Source organism: Alexandromys fortis, unplaced genomic scaffold, assembly GCF_014885135.2.
Source record: "Alexandromys fortis isolate MF-2015 unplaced genomic scaffold, M_Fortis_MF-2015_v1.1 scaffold_61, whole genome shotgun sequence".
NCBI lineage: Eukaryota > Metazoa > Chordata > Mammalia > Rodentia > Cricetidae > Alexandromys > Alexandromys fortis.
This window is the reverse complement of record NW_026067962.1, coordinates 8,934,972-8,961,681: the sequence shown is the minus strand read 5'-3', so window position 1 is coordinate 8,961,681 and position 26,710 is coordinate 8,934,972. Positions and strand designations below refer to the sequence as shown.

The 26,710-nt window shown below is 40.9% G+C and overlaps 1 protein-coding gene across 1 annotated transcript in view; it reads right to left on the bottom strand.

Annotated features, from left to right (window-relative positions):
• Man2a1 (mannosidase alpha class 2A member 1) overlaps positions 1-26,710 on the bottom strand; it is a 162,562-nt gene that overhangs the window by 48,519 nt on the left and 87,333 nt on the right. The window lies entirely within an intron of this gene.

Sequence of the window (26,710 nt, the reverse complement as noted above, 5' to 3'; positions counted from 1 at the left end):
TAACACAGAACATCTAGAGTAGTCCCACCTCCTGTTAACAGAGAACATCTAGAGTAGTTCCCAGGTCCCCCATTAACAGAACCTCTACAGTAGTTATGACATAGCTTCTATTTGCTCAACAACATCAGAAAGTCCTCATATGCGTGTTCTTATACATCTTCATTTCCATACATACTACAACTCATTCATTAAGAAATAAAGTATGTAACAAAGCAAAGCAAAGAACACAGAAGAAAAAAAAATGAAAGATGATAAGGCACAAAATGTATAAACCATTTCACTTATACATTGCTTAGCAGGAGGCACTTTTATGTCTTAAATATTACTCTGGAATATTGCAGGTGCTATAACTGTAAGAATGCCCCTAGTCCTATAGGCTGATAAGTCTACGCAATAGGACAAAACTACCTAACTTGCAGCCCTGTCTCCACTGACTCATTGATATTTCATACACATGGACAAGAACAGATCAAAGAAGCCACCAGGCACAAGCATATTTACAGAGTGCACTGAACACCCTACCACTCATTAGAGCCCCACCTAAACCTCAGGAGCAATTCAAGGAAAGTCAGTGTGGATCCTGGGGAGGGGTCAGGTCACTGTGGAGCCTGGGGAGGGGTCAGTGTGGAGCCTGGGGAGAGGGATCACTGTGGAGCCTGGGGATAGGCACCCAACAGATCTAGCAGACAAATCTGACAGTCTATTCAAACTTTCTCACTCCTCACAGCAACAGATTGCCTTTTGCCTGGCGACCCTCTGATCACAAACACACCCAGAGTATCATAGTGCTAGGGTTTTGTGTCACCAGAGGGACTATGTGAGCCTCCAAAAGTCACTGGGGAGAATGGCTGAGGTCACACACATCCCAGAGCACCGTAAATGAGTGATTTAAGACTAAAATCTACAGTTTCAGAGCCTCCGAAGCGAGGATGTGAAGGAGCGCACACCCCCGGTGCACCCCCAGCAGCGGAAGTGCACTGAATTGGGAAGCCTGTGGATGAAGATTCTGGACAGAGCAGTCATGAAGGCCGTGATACAGAAGCTGAAGCAACAGATTAACAAGCACCCAAAGCACTGATTCCTTCCCAATTGAAAGACAATTTGAAAACTGACTCACACTTACTCAGAGTTTTAAACATACGTTTGGTTCTGTACCATACGAAAGCACACCCTACAGTAAGCTGTGAGCTAGGTTTTGTTTTGTTTCATTTAAGTAGATAATTAGTATTTGACCATAATGATGTTTCTACTGTATTGAATGATTATGTAATTATTGTGCCAAGAATCTATTAAAAAAACTAAATATGTAGAATATTAATGAGTAAGACGCAGGGGTAAGAAAATAAATTCTAACGTAATTAGAGATTCACAGCATGCTGCTCAAGGACCTGACAATACAAATTTGTGTGGCGTACACACGAACTCCTAGTTTACATTTTAAGTGGAATGCAGAGAAAGAATTATCATGAGTTACATTTTCTTACTAATACGTAGACCCTCCAAATTACCTAAATTTCCTGGCTATGGCCATGTTTGGTGGTCAAGTAACCACCTGAGCAACAGTGCCAAACTCTCAGCAGGAGTTCTTTTTCCAAAAAAAAAAAAAAACAATACCAATTCTCTGGGAATTTTGTACAGTATGTTTTTGGTTAAGACCTTACTGCTGAAGACACTACATACCCGAGAACATGGCCAAATTAAACCAGGACTGACGTGAAGTTTCTCCCGCCCCCCCCCCCCGTCCCCCCCGTTACTTCACATATATGAGAAGGCACTGTACAGGCTACCAGAGGAGAAAGGTAACCACCAACCTCACCCTGGTAGGAACCCTGCCAGTCACAATAGCGAATGACCAGGCAAGGCATGCCGCTGTTGTAACAATGGCGTGACCGTCTTTAGGAATAGGAACGCATGAATCCTTTCAAGCCCTTTGGGTGTGAAGGACAAGTTTCAATAGATTATTATCACTTACCTACTTATCTCCATAGTAACAAGAATATTACTGATATTCTAGGAATGGGGAGGGTTTGTTTCTCCTTTATGTAATTCCCGACTGAACAGGGACCTTGTTTTGTTAATAGCCTCTTTCCTCCAATTTCGTTCACATTCCCATTAGCTCCTGAGACACTATCTGTCACCAAGTCATGTCTGGCCCCCCAGTTCTCACTGTGACACCAGGGTTTCACAACTTGGTGTTATGGGCAATTATTTCAATTCTTTAGAAGAACAGCTCATCTTGTGAAGAAAAAAACCCTCATTTGTTATCTGTCAATCAAATTACAAAACAGGAGAATAATGGACTTCAGCAAGGAGAAAAATAATGAAAGGCCAGGCGAAGGCTCACTCCAATCTGGAGACTAATAGAGGAACCAGGATCTCACTGCTGAAAGCGTCTGTCCTTTGAAACCCACCGAGGAGGAGGACATTCAGACTTCCTTCACTCTTTGGGCAGCAATAATTGACATCACATTAAGAAGGACAACAGCAGCAATCACTGAACTGTCTCTACGGCGCAGGCCGATTCAGGGCCTAGTAACGGCTATGTGGAGTGCTTCTTACGTCTGGGACAGTCCTTTGGATTATGTGGACCTCTGGAAGGCTCAGCATTTCATCCTTCTCACAAGTGAGGTGCTACCGGGTCAGGCATGTCAGTAGATATAGTTGATGAATGAAGAGCAGAGAAAATTTTAACTTGTAGAAGTTATCATTTATAAATGATACCTACTATTGTGGGGCTTTATAATTTTATCAGGGCATTTCATTTTGATTATTTTTAATCCTGAAAATATACAAAGGTAGTTAATCAAATCCTCTATAAAAAGGAGGGAACTGACAGACCCATCCAAAATCACACAGAAAGTTAGAGACAAAGCAAAGACCAGAGCTCATTTTGTGTGTTTCTTAACAGCGACAGCACATTGAAAATTTCATTTCAAACGAGAATGTCCTCACCATTCACACTGAAACATAATCCAAAGAACGGAGTTCAGCACTCAGACTATGGAAATACGCAGATTAAAATGTTAAGAAACACAGCAATTCTAGATTTGAAGTCCTTTTACTTTCTACCTCATTTCTATGAGAATAAAATGCTTATGATAACAATTACCAGGAAAATAAAGATACCAAAATCAAAGGTGGCTCTTTTTTTTTTGAGATCTTAGATTTCAAAAGCCAAATTCCTGTGACTCTTGGGACCTAGGAGCAGAAACACTGAAGGCCGAATTCTCACCGGCATTAGATGATTTCCAAGACATAGAAAAATGAAAAGCCAAGATTCAAGGTAAAGCACAATGCTGAACAAACCATCTTACTATCAGGCGTCAGAACCAGAGCCTGGTAACCACTCATTTCCACCATCACCTACTTCATGGCCATGGCAGCCCACTCAAAGATCCTGGGAGAGCATCACACCAGATGGAGCAATGAATGAGTCAACCAGCCCAACATACTGTACCGCTCTGTGTGTGTGTGTGTGTGTGTGTGTGTGTGTTTGTTGTGTGTGTGTGTGTGTGTGACATATGCAAACCTAGACAAAAGAATGACAAATGGGTTATCAGTGACATGTTGACCCAAAGGTTCTGCTGACATGATAGTGGGACACAAGTTGAGGGATCTATGCTCTAGCTCAGAAGATGCACACATGCAAGGTAACCACAAGGCTTAGAATCAAAGTAGGAAGAAAGAAGAGAAGGAGATCTTCCTGCATGTGTGGCTATGAATGTATGTATGTAAACACACAGTCCCTCCTGACATGGAAACACGTATAAAAGAGAAGGAAGAATCACAAACAAACTGATAACTTATTTCAATATCAGATCAAGCAAAAATACTATGTTCCTGTCATATGGAAAATATACAGAATGAGGGTAGTTAAGATAATTAAAAAATTAATCAGAAGCAATGAATTAACTGTTTTATAAATTCATTTTATACCAAATTGAGCAGTCAGTACAGAAGTTGAAAAAATTTTACTGAGAAAAATAAAAGGAGAAAAAAATCCTAAATAATGTAAAACCCTCCAAATTAATTCATGAATCTTATTCAATGTGAACATTAAAATAACATACGGATTCCTGGTGAATTTAAAAATTAGAAGGGGCCTACAAAGTAACAGCTAAAAAGCTAGATTTAAAAAAGAGATTAAATTCTTCAGCCTCAATTCAGCATATTCCAGGTTACAGCGATGGCATCTAACAAAGTATAATTTCAACACAATATCTAACACTCAATACAAGTCGGGAATCCTCTCAAGAGACAAAGTCATGTGACTAAGGACTAAGAGAAAATGGCACATGACCCAAATTCTTGTGTGAGCTGATAACTTTAACATACCTAAGAGTACATCCAGGAAAAAAGAAAAACATGAAAAAGTACCTGAGAAGGTAGAAAATTACAACAAAGAAATCAACAAATAGATTCCAAAGGGGTAAATGTGCAAAATGCACACAAGAGATACACTGGGCAGTGGGGTGCAGCCAGCAGGAGAGAGGTTGACAGGGAACATCCATATGCAGTGCAGACAAAACAGAAAGGTAAAAGGAAACAAACAGGAGGGACAGAGGAAATCACTGAAAAGAATGAGTCAGATCCAAGAAAGGAAATCTACAAAACAAAACTCTCTCTGCACACCAAACAGACAATATTCATGACGGTCATGCTGTCCTCTCAAATCCTTGACATTCTTCAAAGCAGCCAGGGACATCAGGATGATAGGGTCAAATAAAACAAGCAAAATTAAGCCCTTCAGTGACACATTAGAGATGAGGAGCAATATTTAAAGTGATTAAACCTTTAGAAAATTAAAGAATAGTTTCAGAAACTGAGATTGCTTGCTTGTTTGCTTTCTCTCTTTCTTTTCCTTCCTTCCTTCTCTTTCTTCTTTCTTCTTTCTTTATTTCTTTCTTTCTTTTCTTTCTTTCTTCCCCACCAAACTTGTACTAAATGAAATACCAAATTCCTCAAGCAGAGGAAAAATCTCAGGGAAACATGGAATCGTAAAAAATTAAAAAGGAAAGTGGAGCATAAAGGGAGGCGAGTCTATAGGAAAACACAGGTGGAAATCTGCTCTACAAAAGCTGTAACTCGAATTAGACCACACTAAATCCTCCATGCTTCTGCATGATAAGCACTAAAATCACAGTGAAATTATCGACAGCCATGAGTTGGGATGGAAAATGCAATTAAAGTAAATGCAATTAAATTCAAGCTGTTGGAGCAGGGGAGATTACCTCAGACTTAAACTGGGCCAGTACACCCCACAAGGCCCCTCACAGGAGTGTGGACAGAGGAAAAGGCAGCAGGGAAGCCATGAGGAGGGATATGCTTCAGGGGAAAAATAGGAGAAGAAAAGACAGGCTCAGGCTCTTCCCTTGGGGCTGCCAGGAGCAATAAGATAAAAATGAAGTCTAAAAGAAAAAGGCCATGAAGGAAATTTCCCAAAATACTAGCAAGAGCTATGTTCAAGAGGCAGTATCATATCCATTATTTTTTAAAAATAATTTCGTCTTTCTTATATCAAGTATTTATAAGTTGAGAATAAGAAAAATTAGAAAAAAATGTACTTTGAGAATAGTCTTTCCCTTCTAGTCTACTAATCCCTACTTTTAGAAATGCATTATGAGCAGCAGAAAAAGAAACAGATTAATATGTAAAAATATTCAAAGTCATATTATATATGAACAATCTACTGTAAGTGCTACCCAAAGTATTGCATTTCTTATTTAAGTAGCATAATGGTTGAGATTGAGAGACACAATTAACAAATAAAATCATACTTATGGTTTACAGTATTAACCACTTTAAAGTTCTTGAGAAAAAATTCAAATCACTATTAACTACAAAAAATATTCTGGACTATAAACAAGGAATGAAGTAAAAAAGAACAATGTAAATTCTTAAAGAAAAACAAATTGGTAATTGGGCCTTCTAGGTGCCAAGCTTCTAGTGAATGGTGTCTCCTTTTAGTGTTGCTGGACATATGTGTGTGTGTGTGTGTGTGTTATTCTTTTTTTTTTTTCAGGGCAGAAGGCATCAGTAACACTAGAATCTACCTAGCAGTGTAGGCCACTTCACAAGGAGACTTGTCTTCAAGCCTACGGGGAACTCAGAACTTATTATGCCCAATGGTGACTAAGTGGAAGGCTTACCATCGTCAACTTTTCTTTTTCTATTCTGAGACATTTTCATGTATCCCAGGCTGGCCTCAAACATGTTACAAAACCTGATCTTCGAGTCTCCATGGTGCTGGTAATTAAAGATACACACTATCAAGCCTGAAACGGCATGATGCTGAGGATTAAATCCACAGTTTGGTGCGTGCAAGGCAAGCACTCTACCCTATGAGATACGCCCCCTACTTCAACAAGGTCAATTTTTCATTTTTAATATTTACTTCTCAATGTGAGAAGGTGATGGGAGGTTTTAAGGGGTCAATCCCCTGACTCAAAGCAAGAAGAGCAAGCAGATAATTCCAATAGGTTAGAAAGGCAAGGGAAAACTGAAATAAGAGAAATACAAACAAGGAATAGACTCTGGGGCCCTTGGCAAGTGTATGTTAGTGATAGTTATTCCCAAAAGGTGGCATTCCAATCCATTCTTAAAATATTTTATAAACTATAATTAGGTAGATTATAAAATTCAGAAAATATTTTAAAATAGTATCTGTCTTTTAATTTAGTTATTCCTACTTTTGGAAATCTATCAGAAGGAGCTAACAGAAACAGAGATCGATAGTAGGGTACTTTTGGGTTCCTTGGCAACAGTGGTAAAAGCCAAGGATCTGCTACAATACCTAGTTTGTGCCGAGTAGACCTTACACCCTATGCCACCACTAGCCAAAGCTGAATACTAAAGGGGTTCCTGAAGGGGCTTCAAGATTCAGGTAACCAGTCCAGGTTTTAGACTTCATAAACTTCAACTCCAGTGTCAATCAGGATGTGCCTGGGGACTGTCCATACAGACTGACCCTGAGGTCTTAACCTGTAACTTAGGATATAGCTTCCTTGTGGAAAACCCGAACTCGGGATTTCAGGAGAGACGGTCCTGTGAAGTTAGTTTTGCACCTGCTGACAGAAGCCAGAGTCATTTGGAGAAAGGGAACCTCAACACTGAGAAAATGCCCTAACCAGATTGGCCTGTAAGCAAGTCTTTGGTGCACTTTGATTGATAACTGACATGGAAAGGCACAGCTCACTGTGGGTAGTGCCACCCATGAGGTGGTTGGTCTGGAATGCTATAAGTGAGCAGGCTGAGAATGCTGAAGCACAATTAATAAAAACTCAGAGACAGAAATCGTGGTTCAACCTGAAGACCAGAAAAGCAAAACAGCCAACCACTGGCTCTTACCACAACTTCAGTCCAAAAATGGTGATCCTGCCTCCAGCAATATCAGAATGAGACTAAGACCGAGGGCTGTCTCCTCCCATTTTATAATCCTCTCTAGTTCTGGGATTAAGGGTGTACACCACTACTGCCTGGTCTCTATGGAAAACTAGTGTGGCTACTGGGATTAAAGGTGTGTGTCATTGCTGTCTGATCTGTAAGGCTGGTGAGTGTGACTGTTTTACTTTGTTGATCCTCAGGCAAGCTTTATTTATTAAAATGAAATGCCCCTACAGAAAGCCTCAAGGAACAGCCAGTAAGTAGCACTTCTTCATGGCCTCTGCATCAGTTCCTGCCGCCTTGAGCTCCTGCCCTGTCTTCCCTGGTTGATGGACTCAAAGCAATAAGACGCAATCACTGCTTTTCTCCCCAGGTTGCTTTTGGTCATATTGTTTTATCACAACAGTACAAACCCTAATGATCTCCTCAAGGTCCACACTCTAATCTCCAGAGACTCACAAACATTACCTTATATAGTACAAGTGACTCCATAGATGCCAATTAAATTCAGGATCTTAGGGTGACGTGGCTGTCTATTTACGACGGAAACAGTACATTAAACATAGGTTCTTAGGAAGGGAATACACAAAAGAGAAAAAGGCCAAATGACAACCTAAGCATGGGTTGGATACTTGAGGAAGGATCCAGAGGCCAAAGATTAGAGGCAGCTCTAGTAGATGAAAAAACAGAGAATTAGATTCTTTGTGGTCATGGGAGAAGTAGAGAAGAAAATAGGGGCAAGAGAGACTAAGTTTGTTGGTAATTTGCTACAGGTAATATGCTATAGTGTGGTCACTAGACTACCCTATTCCAATTGATCATGGAGCCTAAGTCCCAGTTCTATACCACAAAGACTGACAGTATTTACTATTAAACATATATAAAAGGACAACCTTGAGACCTGGGAGAGGAGGTAGGGTGGGCAAAGAGCAAGAAAAAAATCTCAAGGTCCTCAGAACTATGGCCAGAGCCTGATAAAGTATGCTGAGCTGTCTGTTCCATCCCGGGCAGCAAAGGAGTACTTCCATTGATAACTGGATCCACTAGACCCAATGAGCCTAGGCTGCCACTGTCCCAGAACCAGTACTCTTTAGTATGAGGAGAAAGAAACCTACACCTTCTCAAATGCAAATGACCCACAGCTCCTTACAAAGGCCAAGGCAGAGACTGCCAACATTTTAAAACTTTAGTTATGCTTTAGTCCTTGAATACCCCATACTGGACCCCCAGTCACTGGAGACATGCACAGATGTGCAAGATATTTCATAGCTCTAAGGACTCTAGCTTTCAAAATCTTTTTATTCCGATAAGGCAGATGTCAACATTTAACAGTGTTCTCATAAAATATCCCTCTAAAAGCTAAACATTAACAATCACACTTATTATTTTCAATTGATATTGAAGCTTATGCTTGCCAAGGGGAAAAGCTAAAAATGATGTTTTCTAGAAGATTCTAGTTAAGTAATAAGTATGTCCCAAACTATTAAGAAAAAAGTTTAACATTTAGGTATAGAAAATTACCAGAAATGAAAGTCGTATTCCATTGCCTGTAACGCATTAAGTTATTATTAGATTCCCCAAGTAGTTACGAAAAATAACTTTGTTTGAGTTGGTGGACAAAAAGATGAAAAACTTATTATTCAGTAGAGAGTCAAGTCCAAAGACAAGATTCAAAGGGAAGATAAAGGATCATGGCGGATGGAGATCAAAGCAGGTGCAACACGGCCTTTCACAAAAGAAATACCAGTGCTCAGAGCTGCCATGGTCTGTGAGCACTTTCTGCAGACGCTGCATCTCCTTGCATTCAACAGCTTCAGAAGTGTTCCCAAACACAAGTTCTTTGTTTAAAGCAAATACTCAGACATCAGGAATCACGTGTTTTATATTTCTACTAGACCATATTTATTGACTAGCAGTCAGTAAATACAAGCGTTAGGAGTATTTTAGTTTAACTCAGAGCATTTTTGACACAGCCAGGGTACCACCTTTCAGTCTCAAGGCAATGCCAGCATCAGCACCAACGGCAGCAGCTGAGTCTTTAGATCGGGCCGTTGGGAGGTACAGGTTTCCCCTGAACTAAGCTGCTTCTGCTTCACATCACCCCATGCCACCTGAAAACAACACCTGATTTGGATTTACACAGAGCGAGTTCGAATTCTGCTCAAGGACATGTCATCGCCGAAAGGGCAGATTTAATATTCAAACTCTATGAGGCAGCTTGGAGGAAGCCTTGCCACCCTGTCTCTGTGCAATGTCAAAGCGCTCAGGGGCTGTATTCCCACCACACAGGCACCAACTACAGCCTCAGAAGCCCCAGCAAAGGTTCTTCCGAGTAACCACCCCACCTTTCAAGTGTAAGTCGGGGTGAGGATGCCACTGCAGCGACACAGATCACCTGCAATTCTTTGGGTAATTCCTACTTCTTATAACAGGCGTGGAGACCAGCTGCTGCTCCATGTCCTGCTGCGATGCTGGGATGCCCTGGAAGAGTTCATCCAGTGTGCGCAGTGTTGGACAGACCGCAATGTTTTCCAGAGCTGAGCTTGAGTGCTCGGCTCCAGAATAGCTTTTCCTGCTGTGCTTCCCCAGACAAAGGGAACCAAATGTGACCTGGGAAATCCTCTTTCAACCATACCTATCCCAACACATGCAGCAACTGAGAGGGAAGTTCCAGAAATGTGAAGGTCATGAGCGACCACATGGGACGGGAATCAGCGCCTCCCTTCACCCCTGTTCTCAACAGGGGCCCCCACCTCCATGTCTCGCTCATGAGTGACCACGCGGGATGGGAATCAGCCCCCGCTCTCAGCAGGGGCCCCCACCTCCATGTCTCGCTCTTTGCAGGTGCTGACAGTAAGATCTGCCAAAGTGCAATGACACAAAAAACAAAGAGTATGAGAAATGTCATCACAATTTGTAGTAACAAATGCCACTTGGAACAGCACTGTGTTAACCCTTGGCAGTGCAGCTCAAACTTCAGGGTTTCCGCACATCATAACAATCATTTCCAAAATGATAAAATTGGACAAAGTAGAACCAAAAAGGGATCTTGAAAATTTCATGAATAAAAACAGACTGAAGATTCTTACACTTTATCCAGGACACAGCAAAAAAAAAAAGCAATTAAAAGAGTAAATATTCCTTTTAAGTATTGTAAATCTTCTGATAGTAAGCCAATTAAAAAGAGAACAGACAGAAAATTTGTATTTAATTTCGCTGATCCCAGGAGTCTTGTCACCAATCACGTTGCTTTTACTCTACAGAGTTCTGTCGAAAACAAAAATACCATCTGTTCCACCTAAAACATGAGATGTTCTGTTTTCTCGTCAATTCAGAATCACATCTGCAGTCATTTCCAGAAATGACAGCAAAAGACATTATATTTATGGGTGACTGCATAAGAAATGATTTTCAGTCAAAACGTAATTCTCATCTACCGGAAGGAAATCTCATTTTTCTGAAGAACATACTGTACATAAACAGAATGATTTTCACAAATAAAAATCATAACAGTTAACACGGTGAGACAAAGCCACTCTGCTGTTCAACAGAGAGTTCAGACTCGTTTTGTGTATCTTTGTTGATGAGTGAAATCTGGCATCTACCGAAGCTCCCAGGTGATGAGAGGGGACAAAAGTGTTTATGGGCCCTGTCTGTCTTCCTGTGAGTGAGCCATCCCACCGTGTTAGAGATGGGAAGACTACTAAACACCAGCCACTTTTGAGACTCAGAAACACTGTTAGAAACAGCATTGGTCCGGGAGAAGACTTCTCCCCGTGTACTCCAGAGAACTGTCCAAGAGAGACACAAAACACTACAGAGACATCTCTCCTAGTGACCACACACATGGTGTCACTGCCGATGAGGGGCATGTTCTGAAGACAGACACACACCGTCCAATTACTCGGTTGGTTCTGAGCATGTATTAGGAATCTACAACAAATATGAAACCCATGGATGTTTTCCTGAGCGGCCCAATTTCATATATAAGATTCTTGCCTAAAAATAAAACAGAGTAAGGCTACTCTCCAATACGGATGGAAGTATGAGTCCACAGGTTCTATTTATTTGAATTTTTAACCACAAAGTTGTAAAGTGCTCTGAAGTCTAAGATGGGCTTGAAGTCCCCCGAGTTTTTCAGGGTTAGGATACCTTTGCTATACTCCTTTTCCCTGCTCCTCTTGTACTGTATGCTTTATTAATCTGCATTTAGAAGGAAAAAAACAATCTGGCTCGGAAGAATGGCAGACCTTAAAATACACCACACCAATTCACACTCTGAACTACTTTCTCTTAACTGCTTCATGTTCACAACCCTGGCAGGCCTGAGAGACTCCTAGAGGACTGAGGGATACCCGGCAGCCTGTGGAACTCTGAGGGGACTGAGGGACACCCAGCAGGCCTGATGGACACCAGGCAGGCCTGAGGGACTCTGAGGGGACTGAGGAACTCCTGAAGGAATCTCCAAAGAGCTAAAAATTAGTTAAGGACTAAGTGTGTGAGAAGCCAGAAAAAAATACATGACAATGGTATCTGTGACAGAATCATTCCTTACTTTCCCCCGAAGAGCACTTAAAATCACTCGTAGTCCACATACTTAAATATAAAACACTTGAAGTTCCTCTCTTTACAACTAGCAAGAAAAAAAATCAGGGTACTGGAGAGATGGCTCAGTGTTTGAGAGAACTGACTGTTCTTCCAGAGGACCCAAGTTCAATTCCCAGCACCCACATGGCAGTTCACAACTGTCTGTAAATCCAGTTCCAGGGGGATCTTACACCCTTCACACAGACATACATGTAGGCAAAGCACCAATGCACATAAAATAAAAATAAATTAAAATTTAAAAAAATTTCAGCATAGCAGACATGTAAGCGCTAATAAACTAGAGCACTGACAGACAGACCATCAACACCAGCAACTCCTGACAGCACCTGACCCTTTAAAGTCTTTCTTAGGTCCTGGGCAGTTACAAATTTCCAAGCACCTCAAAAATAGAAATGACTGCAATCTTTGCTGGATTGCACCTGTGGTATTTATTCATGCTCACTCTGGCCTCATATCAGGAAGGATCAGAATACTTCATCATACTTCTGCACATACAGGCACATATTTTCCCTCCATCTCTTTGCTCCACTGATCACGGTTACTAATGGGAAGTCACACAATGCTCTGAGCCGTAACCAGTCACTTTAATCTCATCAGACCAACCACATAACTAAAATATAAGGTGTACAAAACTTAATTAATTATACAATAATCTGATAATAAACTAGAACCATATGGATAGTTAAGAAAGCTTGATTTAAAATATAATAAAGGATAATTACAATCCAGACTAACAAGGCTACTTAACAGGTGTTCTGTGAACACTTAAATCATTGACATCACATTTCAAGGAATGAAACTTAAAACCATCATTTTAAACACAATCTATCTAATTCCTTCCATGAGTAAAAGATCAAATAATTTATTCCAAGGAACAAAATCACAGCTGACTAATTATAAAATCTTAGGGGTGAGTCTTTTAAAAGGCAAGTGACAACGTGGAAGGCAGGGTTTCAGAGGACATCATTTAGAAGCAATAAGGAGGAAGAGTACAGAAGACATCCCTTAGAAGCATTAAAAAGGAAGAGTACAGAAACAATTTCTTCAAACTTCTAAATGACAGCTGCAAAGTATATAATTCACAACAGCTTTGCTTAAGGTGAGCCATTGCAAACATTAAACTGCCTGAAGGAAGAACTGTCTAAGGAATGTTATTTCAGGGATTGCACCAATGTAGCAAGAAAATAAAAACCAGACAATGAGTCCTGATACTGAGCAAGCTTGAGAGCTCAGGGAACAGAGCCTTGCAAAGCTTGGAGGTCAGTGCTGGTGTTTCACACTCAGGAAGTGCAGGGCAGTGAACGCAGCGCTGAAGCTCAGGGCAGTGAAATGAGCAGGGCTTTGCTGGCACAGACTCCTGGAGTCACAGGTCTTCAACAGGTCTTAAAGGGACAGAAACTCAGTCAGGAAAAAGAGGCCAAGCGTGGAAGGAGCAGTGCGTACAGACTCAGCCCAGCTCAGGACAGTAAGGTGCATCTGGCGACAGTCTCTCTTCTACAAAGTTGCTAACTATCTTAATCAAGGTCTTAGTTTTCCAAAGCCATTACCCGATTCTTTTTTCTCTCTAATCTATAAAATCCAAATAGATCTGGGGGAATAAATAAAAAGACTTTTTATAACTCATTTGGTGGGAAAACCCACAATGAACTCACACTATGCAGTATAGGATTTTTGTTTTATCATATTTGACTTGAACATCCAGAAATGTTGCAGCAGAATCTACACTTTCATGCCATGAATAAATATTACTTTCCTAAAATTAAAAGCAAAAACAAAGCCAGAAAACAACCCTCACAAACAACCCTCAGGCTTCAATGGCGGCTGGCTCTTGCCGGCATTCCAAACTAAAGATTCCACTACAACAAAAAGACACTGTGTAGATTCTGAGGGAGTCACTCTCTAGAAATCAAAGTGTCAAGAAAACACACCTCTACACTGCTAATATCCCAAGTCCCACCCAATAGGAGATATTCTTATTTCACAGACTTTTACTTTATATCTTTTCTGATTCATAAGTTTTTAGGATCCAATTATGTCTTAGTTTTGGAATAAAATGGAATTTCTCCTTTCCATTAATAAGTGTTTAATACGATTTTTCTACCTGATGTCTTGGGGTCACATTGTTAAGACTTTTCTAGCTTCACAATGAGCTCATTTCCCTGGCATATCTGATGGTATACAGTGCAGGACTCCAGTTAACAGTGTGGGGGAAACAGCCAATAGAGATGGCAGCCACCGTTTGATCTGGTTAACCAGCCTGAGCTGAAGCTGCAGCTGCCGATCCAACAGCAATTACTGACAAATAGAAACCCAATTTGCTTCAAGTTGGCAACAGTTCTAGTTTGAGGGGGGAGAAACATTCAAATGTTGGTAAGGATGCAGTTCGGTGGTAGAACACTAGCCTGGCATATCCAAGATGCAAATTTTTCAATGCCTAGCAACACACACACACACACACACCCCAAAATGGGTACCCACCAATTTCCCTATCCAGTGGTGGCTACGTGGCATTATTCTAGCCAGTAGATCATCATTATTCTAGTACCAGGAGATCCTGAGCAATTTATTATGTTCTCAGTGAATGAAAAGTCTTCATCCCGTTCTAGCTGAATGACGCATGCAATGAATAGAGAAACCTGGGCTATCAGGGACCTACAGAGTAAAAGCCATATGCTGGAAGTGGCAGAACTAAACGGTCAGAGGAGCCTAGGGTGTTGATGACACCAGGGAACATACCATGAGACCTCGACTGCCTGTCCTGAGGCTTCACAGGGCAAAATCAACTTCTTTCTTGTGACAACACTGTAAGTTTCTGCTGCAGTGGCTGAACACAATATACAATAAAGTGCTCTCTCCACTTACAAGAAGCAGTACCAGGTCGCAAAGGGAGACCAGCAAGTACCAAAATCATAATCTAAGAAGGCAACATGGCTCCAAAGTGATTGGAATTTGTTAAAGTTCCAATAAAGACCTGTAATTGTAGGGATGCAATATTGTAAAAATATTTCTTACATTATAAGAGACTGGAACCTCAGAGGCAGAGCTAATAGTCCACCTTGAGGTGACTTAGGACTTAAAACTGCTATCCTATTTGTTCTCAAACTTTAAGAAAGCAATGTAACCCACACTAGAGTGATGTCTCCCTGGTTCAGGGTGCTCGCTGCTCTTCCAGGGGACCAGGTTTTGATTCCCAGTACCCACACAGCAGCTCATAACCATCTGTAATTCTGGTCCCAGGGGATCTGTCACTTCTGACCTCAGAGAGTACCACTACACGTGGTGCACAGAAGTACATGCAAGCAAAACACCCTTGCACACAGAATAAAACACAAATAAAATGGAACACAAAGGTCACAAGAGAAGAAAACAAAGAAACAGTCAGTCGGACTTGCTTTCGGTTTCACATGTGGTCAACTTTGACAACCACAGCTGCAATCTCGTAATCCATGCGCTGACTCAGATAACGCACGAGAGCAGCAAATACAGAAGTTGAAAGTAACATCCTAAAATCTCCCATAAAGGTCTAAAGCAGCAATTAGCAGATATGGGTTACAAACATACCAATCTGACGGGATTATTTGAGTGACAGTGACTTAATCCCTTGTAAAACTATTGCAGATTTCTGTAAAGTATCCCATTCCATCCCCCTGTGATGCTTTCTGTGGCTTTCAATACAGACAGAACCAAGCCCTTCATAGACACACAGAATCAGATGGACACACAGACACCTCTCACAGACAGAGAAACATCCCGCGGATGCTCAGACAGCACAGACGTACATAAGGACAGACAGAGACACAGAAGGAGACAGCACAGAGCACCCTTCGGGAAGGCACATATTCAAACTCATGCAAGAGCCAGAGGGCGGGCGACACAGGAACTAAGCAGAGAATTCCAACCTGGATTTGCTCCTGGTTAAATGACTGAAGGGGAAGTGGATTTTGTTAGCGGACAAGTTCTGCTTAGTCAAATAACACACGTAACTTTTTTTCTAGTATTTCAACATGCTCTCGTCCAAGCTGTAGCTAGCAAACATTTACTAGACTTAGTAAACATTTCCTATTTGCTAAGTCCATCTTACATGTTTTACTATTCATAATTTCTTTAATTCAAACACATCTCTATTTTCTTTAAGGAATTTAAAAAGAAAAATTTGAAAAAATATTAAGCTAAGATTTAATAAATAGTAAACCTCAGAATTTACTATTTCCACATTGTTCTCTTTATTACAAAAATATTAAAATAATTTTAAGTTTTTTAAACTTTATGTGGCACTCTGCAAATGCTGGATTTTGATCAATCTTTTCATATTGATGAGCACCTTGGCTCTTTCAAGATGTTTCTTCCCTTGCCACATAGTGCTGGGAAGCAAGCTCCGTCTACAATACACCAGCTCATCCCTACCCCTGATTTTTGGCAGGACTGATTCCTTCCAGTGTAATTTATAGACATTGCAGGGCTGCTTTCCTTAGAGACTTCTGGATGCCAGGCGACAATAATGAACCAGAAACCACTGACTTGTAACAGGGCTTATATCAAGTCCCTTCAGAGGGACATTATACATGTGGTCAGTAGGACCCGTTGAGGCAGGGTGACATCTTCCTCCTGAATCTCAAAGAAAGTTCCAAACAAGCTGTCTTAAAAAGCCTGCAATGTAGCCAAACTAGGTGGGAAGGTTTTCTGCTGGTGGTAGTCTAGCTCTTTCCAAGCAGAAAGAACCCAGAGGTAACAGAATACAGCATCTCTGAGAATTAACAGTTATTAAGAGACTGCAGCACACAGGACAGGCTAGAGCGGTGCAGGACGCAATTCTAGAGTCTAAAGTGCAGATACAAGCCATGTTGAATGCCCTACAGTTTATATTTAGGGCAGTGGAAAAACATGGGTTTTGAGCTAAGGAATTAGCATACAATTATGACCACTGATTACATGGCTAAGTTCACACACGTAATTTGATTTTGCCCATTCAGCAAAATGTTTCAGTCGTCCAGAGAGCAGCAGCAGAGTAGTGATATTTAAGGTAATTCTGTCATTAAACTGACCAATGTAATGACAAAATTGAGATCCTTTTAGAAAGCAGAACTAAAAAATCTAATGTACATTTAAGACAGATATATATTTCTTCGAGATCAAAGCTCAAACTTTAAGAATTCCAAGTAGCTCCTTTTTCTCTTGAGTGGCCTCAGTGCTAAATCATTTAGGAGGTAAGTTGCTATTTCATTCCTTCCTGTTTGCGCAGTTTGCTTCTGAGTTTCCTCCAGCTTCTTCCTATTCGCTCATTCTCCAGGCAGTAGATCTCTGCCGAGACTCTCTATCTGGTCTCTCCTCTTTAGCAGTGGCTGGAGGTCTTCTTTTAGATAGAGTGAATCTGATAAGTATTTGTGAGCAGCCTACGGTGCCTCAGATACCTGCCAGGGAATTCGAAGGCAAACCACTCCCTACCCTCATGGAGCTAATATTTTAGCAAGGGAAATACACAGCAATAGAAGAAAAAGAAAAGACTAAATCACCTATCTAGGCTCATGAAGAATATGAAGAAGACAGAGACCAGAGGATAGCAAGCCCACAGGCAGATCCGGACTGACATCGAGTTCCCAGAAGGCTAGCACCCAAGACGACTGTGCCTAATTGGCATTCAGTCTTCCACCGCTGCTCTGGACAGGCAGCCTGAACAGATAGAGAGCGTCTCTCTTCAGCACCGACCACCACAGCAATCTTCTGGTCCATGCTGCCTACATCAGCAGTTTCCTTGAGCAAACGCTTTCCTCCATCATCGATCTACCGTCAGTCTCAGCTTGTTTCTCACTGGTCTATTTCTGGCAGATTCAGCTCTCCAATTCATTACAAAATATAGGCAGGGAAAGCACTCGGGCCAATGTGAGCAAGGCTGGCAACGGATCTGTCAAATCAGAGTTCAAGTTGACCTGGAGGTGTAAGCAGGGGACTGCTCAGGCAAACATGCTTATCCTCCACATTTTACTTTACCATAAAACCTACAAATGTGCATCATATTCCTATCTACTGATGTTACAGCAGAACCTCTGCTTTTAGAATAAGACTACTAATTGCCGTTTTATGCATTACTTTCCGCATAGCCATATGTATTTATTTACACACATAAATCACCCATGGTGTTGAGCTTGGGTTTCCTATAAAACACTAAGAACTTAGGTATTAAGCAATCTGTCATCAGATTGTGCCTATTGTCTATGATTTCTTTTCATATCTTACACAGCCATTTGACCAATATTCTTCAGTGGTGCGGTTTCTTGGACTCTTTCCAAAACAAACAACTTAATATAAAAGAAATTCTTTTCTATAACTTATTAGTTTCATAAAAATTAACAAAGTCATAAAAGAAAAATAACAATAAAATGTGGTTGGGAAATAAGTGGCTGATTCATGATAAGCATACAACTTAAGAACTAGAAGAAAAGAAATGCACTGGGCTTCCAAGCACCATGGGCCCAGACAAGGACTGGAAAGCGTTGTGAAGAGGGATTGGTCAACTGAGACGTGAGTGAGGGAAGGTGGGGGGTGTCTACTTCCTAGCATCCTTGAAAGAGCATCTCCAATGAAGAAATAAGTTTCAAAGGCACGGGGGCAAATGTTCTGAAACAGAAAGGGTTTAATCTCACACTTGTTTCTAGAGACTAACACCTTGTACTCACTTCCAACTGGGTCAGCAGGTCTTCAGTTCCAGCATCTCCGCAGTCTGTGGATATCACACACTATAGTGATGGGCTCACTGTCCGTGCTCGGAGACCTTTTTGTTTTCATGAACACTGACAGGAAACCGAGAGTCTCAGTGTCCCTGGTCAACCACCATGTAAACTGGGTCTTTTTTTTCCCACTAATATAATAGATGTTACTTCATGTAAGTCAACGAGAGGTTGAAACAATGTTTTAGAGATTAATATTCATGATTCTTGATGTCATGAAATAAGTAGAATATTAAGGATGAAGAGAACATCCTGGGGATGGCAGAGTCAAAACTTTGTTTCCCTAAAAAATCAGGCAGAATGCATGCTGCGGGTATATGCTTCGGGTTCCCTTAGTCCCTTCAACTGTTTTGTTTAAGTTCTATATTCCGTTTGGTCCTTCAGGCATATCCTAAAAATATTTCAACAGACTGAAATCAGAAATTGAATCAGCAGGATGAAATCAGAAAACTGGTCAAACACTATTTTGAAAAAGTCAAATTAACAAAACAACATAGGAGAGAAGGTACAAATATGCAAATACTTTTTACATTCAAATTATATTTAAACAGAAAAGTATCTCAGGAGAGCCTATGAACTCAGGCCTTAGATCTCAGATAGAGTCGTAGAGCATTGTGCTATTGTACTTAGAGACCTGTACTAGATTAACTTGGCTTTTATGGGTTTCAGACTCTCCAGGCCTACCCATCAGCAGTTCTCCCACAGGAAACAAAACAACAACAACAAAATCCCAGGAGACAGTCTTGAAAGGTTAGAGTATTTGAGTTGTTTTCGGAAACCGTGAGAGGTCTCAGGCACAGAGTTCTGATCCATTCATGTTGCCTATTACAGTCTTGAATTCTTCTAGGATAAACTTCTACGCTGTGAGGTGCCATGTGTGGGAAAGTAAGCCATCTGAGTTCCTGGTGTTAAAAGCTCAACTGTCTGCTAAGCAATGTGAAGGCATTTCTATACAAACTTTCCAGCACACAGAATTTGAGTTTAAATAATTATGGTCCACAAGGGTAGGCAAAGACTGCTTGTTTCCTGGCCTCCCAGCCCAAATAAATATACGGAAACTACACTAATTGTAACACTGTTTGGCCTATTAGCTTAGGCTTTTTACTAATTAACTTTTACATTTTAAATTAATCAACTTGTAGTCTGTAGTCTTTATTATCGTTGCTAGCAATCTTCCATCTTCCCACAACCGAGCATTAGGCAAGTTCCCTCTTCACATATCTCTTCTCCTGGGACACACATCTTGAATTACAGCAACCTCAGTTAGTGCGTCTCAGTTACATTTAAAACTACACCTGCTTCTGCCGATTCTATTCTACAATAATAAATAATAATAAATGTTATAATAGATAACAATGCCAGGTATAAGTAGATACTGAATCCTATTCTCTGGCAAAAATAAGGATGCAAACTTGTTTTGGTCATTTTAAATCTACACTTACACACCTGGTTAGCTCTATCAGATGTTTGAGTGCAACTCTCATTCAGTACACAAACTATCAGAGACGTAACAAGTGAGGAAAAAGTCACCTGAAGCCGTTAGCTCCATCATCCAGTTGGCATTGATGGCAGAAGAACTGCTCTCCGAAATGAAGAAACACTCAATTGTCAATCACAGCCAAGTACTGAGTGTGAAAACCAACGTGATGAGGTGAACTCACTCAGACATCTGTAGACCTTTTACACACCATTGTCCTGAAGATGCTTCCAGAATGTAACCTCAAAGGTGGTAGCTTCATGAAAATGCAACAATTAGATGAAGCCTAAAATCTTTCATGTCTCATAATATCTCTAACATCTCAAATGATAAGTTACACAAGTTCAAGTCTCTATCAGATTGTTATTTTATGTGTACTAAGTTCATTAGGAAGCACTCAAGTGCCCTACCTCCCAATATCAATTGGGACAGAAAAGTAGAAGCTGTACCAGGACATGAAACACAGCACATGTTTTATGCACATTAGTGTCTGAAATTTCATATTCTCTTTCATCAATAATTAGATATACCCTAATGAATCTTGATAAAGAATACTCACTACATTAAAGACACAGGCACAGTGATCACAGTAAATTAAAGAAAGATATACATATGTGAGGTGGGATTCCCCTCTGTATGCTGTGAATACTATTGGTTAATAAAGAAATGGTCTTGGACCTGTGCAGGGAATAGAGGTAGGAGGGGGAAACTAAACTGAATGCTGGGAGAAAGGAGGCAGAGTCATAGAGAAGCCATGGAGCCGCTGCCAGAGACAGACACCGAACCTTGCTGGTAAGCCACAACTACGTGGCGATATACAGATTAATGGATATGAATTAAAGCTAGCCAATAAGAAGTCAGAGTTAATAGGCCAAGCAGTGATTTAATTAATACAGTTTCTGTGTGGTTATTCAGGAGTCTGGGCGGCCAGAAAAACAAACAAGTGGCCTCCCTACAACACGTATGAAAATGAAAGAACCCTAGTCCCATTACTTTGTATTATTAATTTTTAGTTGGAATACAATAACTGTTAACAGTGTACATAGTTTCCACTACCAATGACATTATAATTGAGTGAAATTATTGTAACATAATTATACTGGCAGAAACAAGCCACCATTAGCTGCCAAGCAATATAAATGAGCTTTGCTAGACGTGCTAAAGATGGAAAATCTGAGGCACTATTATAATGGAATGAGACTTCAGACATCTTGGACAGTGAGTTTGTTTTCTTATATGGCAGGTCTGTGAGCAGTACTGGACAGTGGGTCACATGCCACTGCCTCCAAAGATGAGAACTATCATCCCTTTATTTTGTAAAAATATATGTTCCTACAGTGTCTTAAACAAATGCCACTGCTCAACCTGGACGGCTGCATGTAGAAGAATGCAAATAGATTCATACTCACTACCCTGCACAAAACTCAAATTCAAACACATCAAAGACCTCAACAGAAAACCAGATACACTGAATCTAATAATAGAGAAATTGGGCAATAGCCTTGAACTTGTTGGAACAGGAAGACTTTCTGAACAGAACACCATTAGCACGGGCACCAAGAACAAAAAAAGAAAGGAAGGAAGGAAGGAAGGAAGGAAGGAAGGAAGGAAGGAAGGAAGGAAAAAAGGAAGATAACAACAAAAAACCTAGCAATAAAATGACTCCTACTGACATTTTGCTATACTCATAGATTAGTACCTTGCTCAGACATATTGGAGAAGCTCCCTCCTACAGTAGAGGGCAACAAACACAGAGACGCACAGCCAGACATTGTGCAGAGAATAAGAGTTCTTGTAATATTCAATCCCTGGGGTATCTCCATGAAAACCCTCCCATCAGGGCTCAGGGTTCCCTGTGGAAGACTAGATGGAAACAATGTAGACCCAGAGAGGACAGAGGGCACCAAGAAAACATGGCCTTTGAAACCAACAAGATTTATACACATATTGAACTCACTGAGACTGTGGCAGCATACACAGAGCCTGTGAAGGGTGTGCCCCAGATGGGTTCCTAGAGCGAAATGGAGACGTGCACACATGCCCCTGTCCCTAACCCAGAAATAATCTCCAATTGATAACTGCTTGCAAATGAAAATTTAGTTTCCTCCCAGAGAGTTTTCTCTAGGGAAACAAACTACTCTTAAGGACAGGCTGCATGCCCAGCAGTGGATGGCAACGGAAAATGAACTCGGTGTCTTCTTCAAAATGTCATGTCACAGTTCTTTTGAAATATATTTTAGATTTTATCTTATTGCTTTTATTTTTGTTATATATATATATATATATATTCTTCTCTTTTTATCCTCCATGTCCTTGCCACATGTATGGTTTCCCATTTAGTGTTTTTATGGGATGTCTGAGTGTGCGAATGAGTGGGTCTCTGTGTCTCACTCAGCCATCATTAGAGAATCTTCCTCTTGCAGTAGATGTGTTGGCACAGAGACCCATGAGCGAACAGAGTGGGGACAGTGAGATGCTTTAGAGATCTTTTTCAGTCCTGAATGGAATGTCTTTATCAAATCCCTCCCCTTGGGGTTCAGGGATCAATGTGGGAAGGGGAGGCAGGAAGATGGTAAGAGCCAGAGGGGAGGGATGACTCCAAGGATATGGTGTCTTCTAGACACAACAGGTCTGACACATGTGGAAACACAGAGACTACTGTGGGAGCACATTCCGCTTCTTCAGTCAAAAGCCTTTAAGATGCCAGCCCACTTGGGTGTGGTCTCTTATACTGTAAAAGCAGCTGTAAAGAGTGCACCCACCCTCTTGCTTCCTGCTAACACAAAGGACTGTTATCTAGGACAGTGATCTGTAAGTTTTCCCTTAAATAAATAACCCTTCTATTATTCATAATTCTGAACTGGTGTGGGATTATTTTGTGACTTCCATCATCATCTGGTGCCCAACGTTTGGTTTTGACATGAGCTCCACCCCTAACCCCGAAGCTGTCTGCAGCTGACACCCCTTACAAAGGACAAATCGGTTTTCTTCAATGGAGTCTCACTGGGTACATTACCACGCCTTAGGGCAGGCCCATGCCCAGTAGTATGGCCAACTCAGAATGAACTCAATGGTGTTTTGTACACTTTTAATCTCATTTTGCTTTGTTTGGGTAGCTTTGAGACTCCCTCTTGGAACTAGCTGCTCTGGAGGGGACATGTGTAAACACTGGCAATTGACTGCCCAACTAAACCATCAGCCATAGACAGCAGTGATTTCCAGCAATATGAGAAACTTTGCCAAGACACTCGGGCCTGCCAAGTTTGGGGGAACACAGTCCCAAACTCTGCCCTAAGCAGGAACTGGACAGCAGTTCTCCTAAGAGGTGTAATCAACTGTTTTCAAGATGCTACAGTTGAGATGATTTTTTGCTTGTTTTTTTTTTTTTAAAGATGACTATTAAAACAAATATTTGTCATACTTCCTATATACATCATAAATTTCCTGGGGAATGCTATGAAGAATTTCCTGAGAGCACTATATTTGAATTCCTGCTACCAATACCTGCAGGAAATAAAGAATGACTATAGGAGACTGGAGAGAAAAGAGCAAGAAGACTACAGTCATTCAAGCAGATCATAAGGGGCAACTAGAACCAGAGCGGTAGAGGGAGAGGGAGCAGCTGAGACCCAGAGCGGTGGAAGGAGATGAAGCAGCTAAGATCCAGAGCGGTGGAAGGAGACTGATGTCAGGGAGAGTAGAGGTAAAAGTCAGGAGAATTTACATTTACAAAATATAAGAAATGAACAAAGGTGAGGTCAAAATGAATTCTGTGGTCAGAACAGAGAAAAAAAGAGAACAAAGCTATCTAGCAGATTGGAACTCATAAAGGAAGCACATGTGTAGATAATCAAAGGATGTTAACTGAGAGTGTGGGAGGTACCAAGGAAGGGTCCTTCAACCAGCAAAGGCAAGGCCAATAAGAAGGGCCTTGTCTGCATTAGGTAGTTTTTATTCCTGTTGATATTCGGAAGCATCCAAAGCACTGACTTCTGTGTCAAGTTAATTCTATCCTTCCCTCCCTCCCTCCTTCCTTCCCTTTCCTTTTAAAAAAAAAAGAGAGGAAGTAAGATGGAAAAGGAGGAGAAATAGAAGAAATTGAAAAAGGAAATAAAAAGATTATTTGCCAAGAAATACCTTACTAAAAATTGAAACCTCTTACAGGTAAATTTGTAATAGCTTAAATAAATTTATCTCAAACTAAAATCACCTGCCGTGGTTTGAATGTTCCTGTACTAAGTGAGTAACAGTGTTGAATGCCGAGACCCCGAGGATGAGGTTAGGTAATCTGGGATCTGCTACCTCAGAGAAATGGGCTCATTAACTGAAAGTAGTTCCTCATAAAATGATGCATTTACCGCCACTCAGCTACTTCTGGGCTCCCACTGCCCCCATGGGCTGACCCAGCAGCATGGGCCAGTCAGCACTGGGCTCCCACTGCCCCCATGGGCTGACTCAGCAGCATGGGCCAGTCAGCACTGGGCTCCCACTGCCCCCATGGGCTGACTCAGCAGCATGGACCAGTCAGCACTGGGATCCCACTGCCACCATGGGCTGACTCAGCAGCATGGACCAGTCAGCACTGGGATCCCACTGCCACCATGGGCTGACTCAGCAGCATGGGCCAGTCAGCACGGAGGCCCTCTCCAGATGCAGCGGCTCCTCCTTGGACTTCCCAACCTCCGGAGCATGAACCACTTAAACTCATGGTCATTAAAGTTCAGCTAACCTAGTTTTCTGTTACAACATCAAAAATGAAGCAAAACCAAGTATTTAACTTGAAGATTTCCCATTCTCAGGCTTATGAATTTGTTTTTATTCTTAGTGATGTTTCAGAAAATCCACTTGACAGAGAGAAGCTGCCTTTACCGTCAAAGTGGCCTCGGGCCTGAGTGACAGTGAAATTAATTCTTTTCGTTCCTGAATAGAAGGAACTCAGTCTTTATGTCACCTGACTTACACGCACACCTTGCACTATCGGTGTCGTACAAGACACTAAACTTTCTGGTAGGGGTCTTTATAGTCAATTTCCTTAGAAAACAGAGAGTAGAGGAAAGAGAAAGAAAAAAAATTCTTTCTGAACTCAAGCACTCCTTGGGTTCCTACACTGTAATTCTTGAAAGCCCTGGGAATTAACCAAGCGCATCGGCTGTGTGATGTCACTTGCACTACTTTTTGAATATGAGGCAAACTGTATTAGGTCATAGTCATAATTAACAACACCAACGGCATGAGCAAATCCACTTGTATGCGTTGCATTACTTAAAATTTATAGGTTTGTATCAGAACTCTTCTTACATTTTTTACATTATCAACTCCCTAAGTCTCTTTTTAGAATTCCTTTCCTAATCACCCCCATAATATTAATCCTATGTGTAACTGCTCACCTCTACCAAATGCATCTGTTTTATAGCTACAAATAAGAATAATACTTTTCACTTTCTGTGTGTCATCTTCCACACTGTGAATGTTTGGTTTATTTATATTAATAATTGGCTACTCAAATGAGAACTGAACTTAAAATTACGTCCAAAAAAAATTCTAGAAGATTCATGAGAAACACTCAGCACCACAATTCTAAACTTTCTGTTTAAGAAGAGCTATTTAACTTGCCTGACCAGCTAAGTAAAACTGTTGAGTTCTTTTTAAAGGCTGATGTCATTCTTTTAGTTCATAGGCGATTTTACTAGCATATCAATAACTAAAGCAATTTGTAGCTACCAAGTAAAAACTAGATTTTAAAACATAAGATACAAAACATATAGAGACAGAAACAGAACCCAACAATCAAATTACAGAAGAGGCCGCATTGCCCTTTGGCAGGAGCGTACTTGAAAAAAATGGCAAAAGATGAAAACATTGCTTAAATGAGCTGCTCAGGGGCATATTTGACCAGAAGCCTTAAACTTTCATCTTTGCTAATCTGTAAGCAAACCCATCTCCATCACTATAACAGCTGTGTTCTACCTTTCTTCCTCCAGCTTAGGGAAGGCTAAATGACCTACGTCCTGCCCAAGGCACAGGCTCTCCCTCTGATCTGCTGAGACCCCAGCCTGCCTTAACCCACAACAAACATGCAACCAGGGAGGGCAGCAATGACATCTGTCACCATCACTTGTGGAAGTACTTAGCATCCTTAGTATTTTAGCAAACAAAAGATCTTCCCATGTCAAAACAGGAGGTAGAAAAAAAAGTTACTATCATTCTTCAAGCCAAATCGCTTATTATTATACAATATTTAAGAAGTAGACACCTACCCACAAATACATTCAAACATCATTTCTTTTAAAACAAAGGAAACGTTTTATAATTGATGCTTCTTCCCATGCCATTATCTTTCCACACTATGAGCTGGCAGTAAAAGATTTAATGAGCTCAGCAGAATTTCTGAGTACCCCCAGAAAGTAAAGAACCCCTATTTCTTGTGCAGAACAAGCTGCAAAGGTCTCCACTTACGGAAGAAATCAGACAACCATGGATTTGCCGAGTGTCTCATCAAACCCTCAACTTCACTAGTACT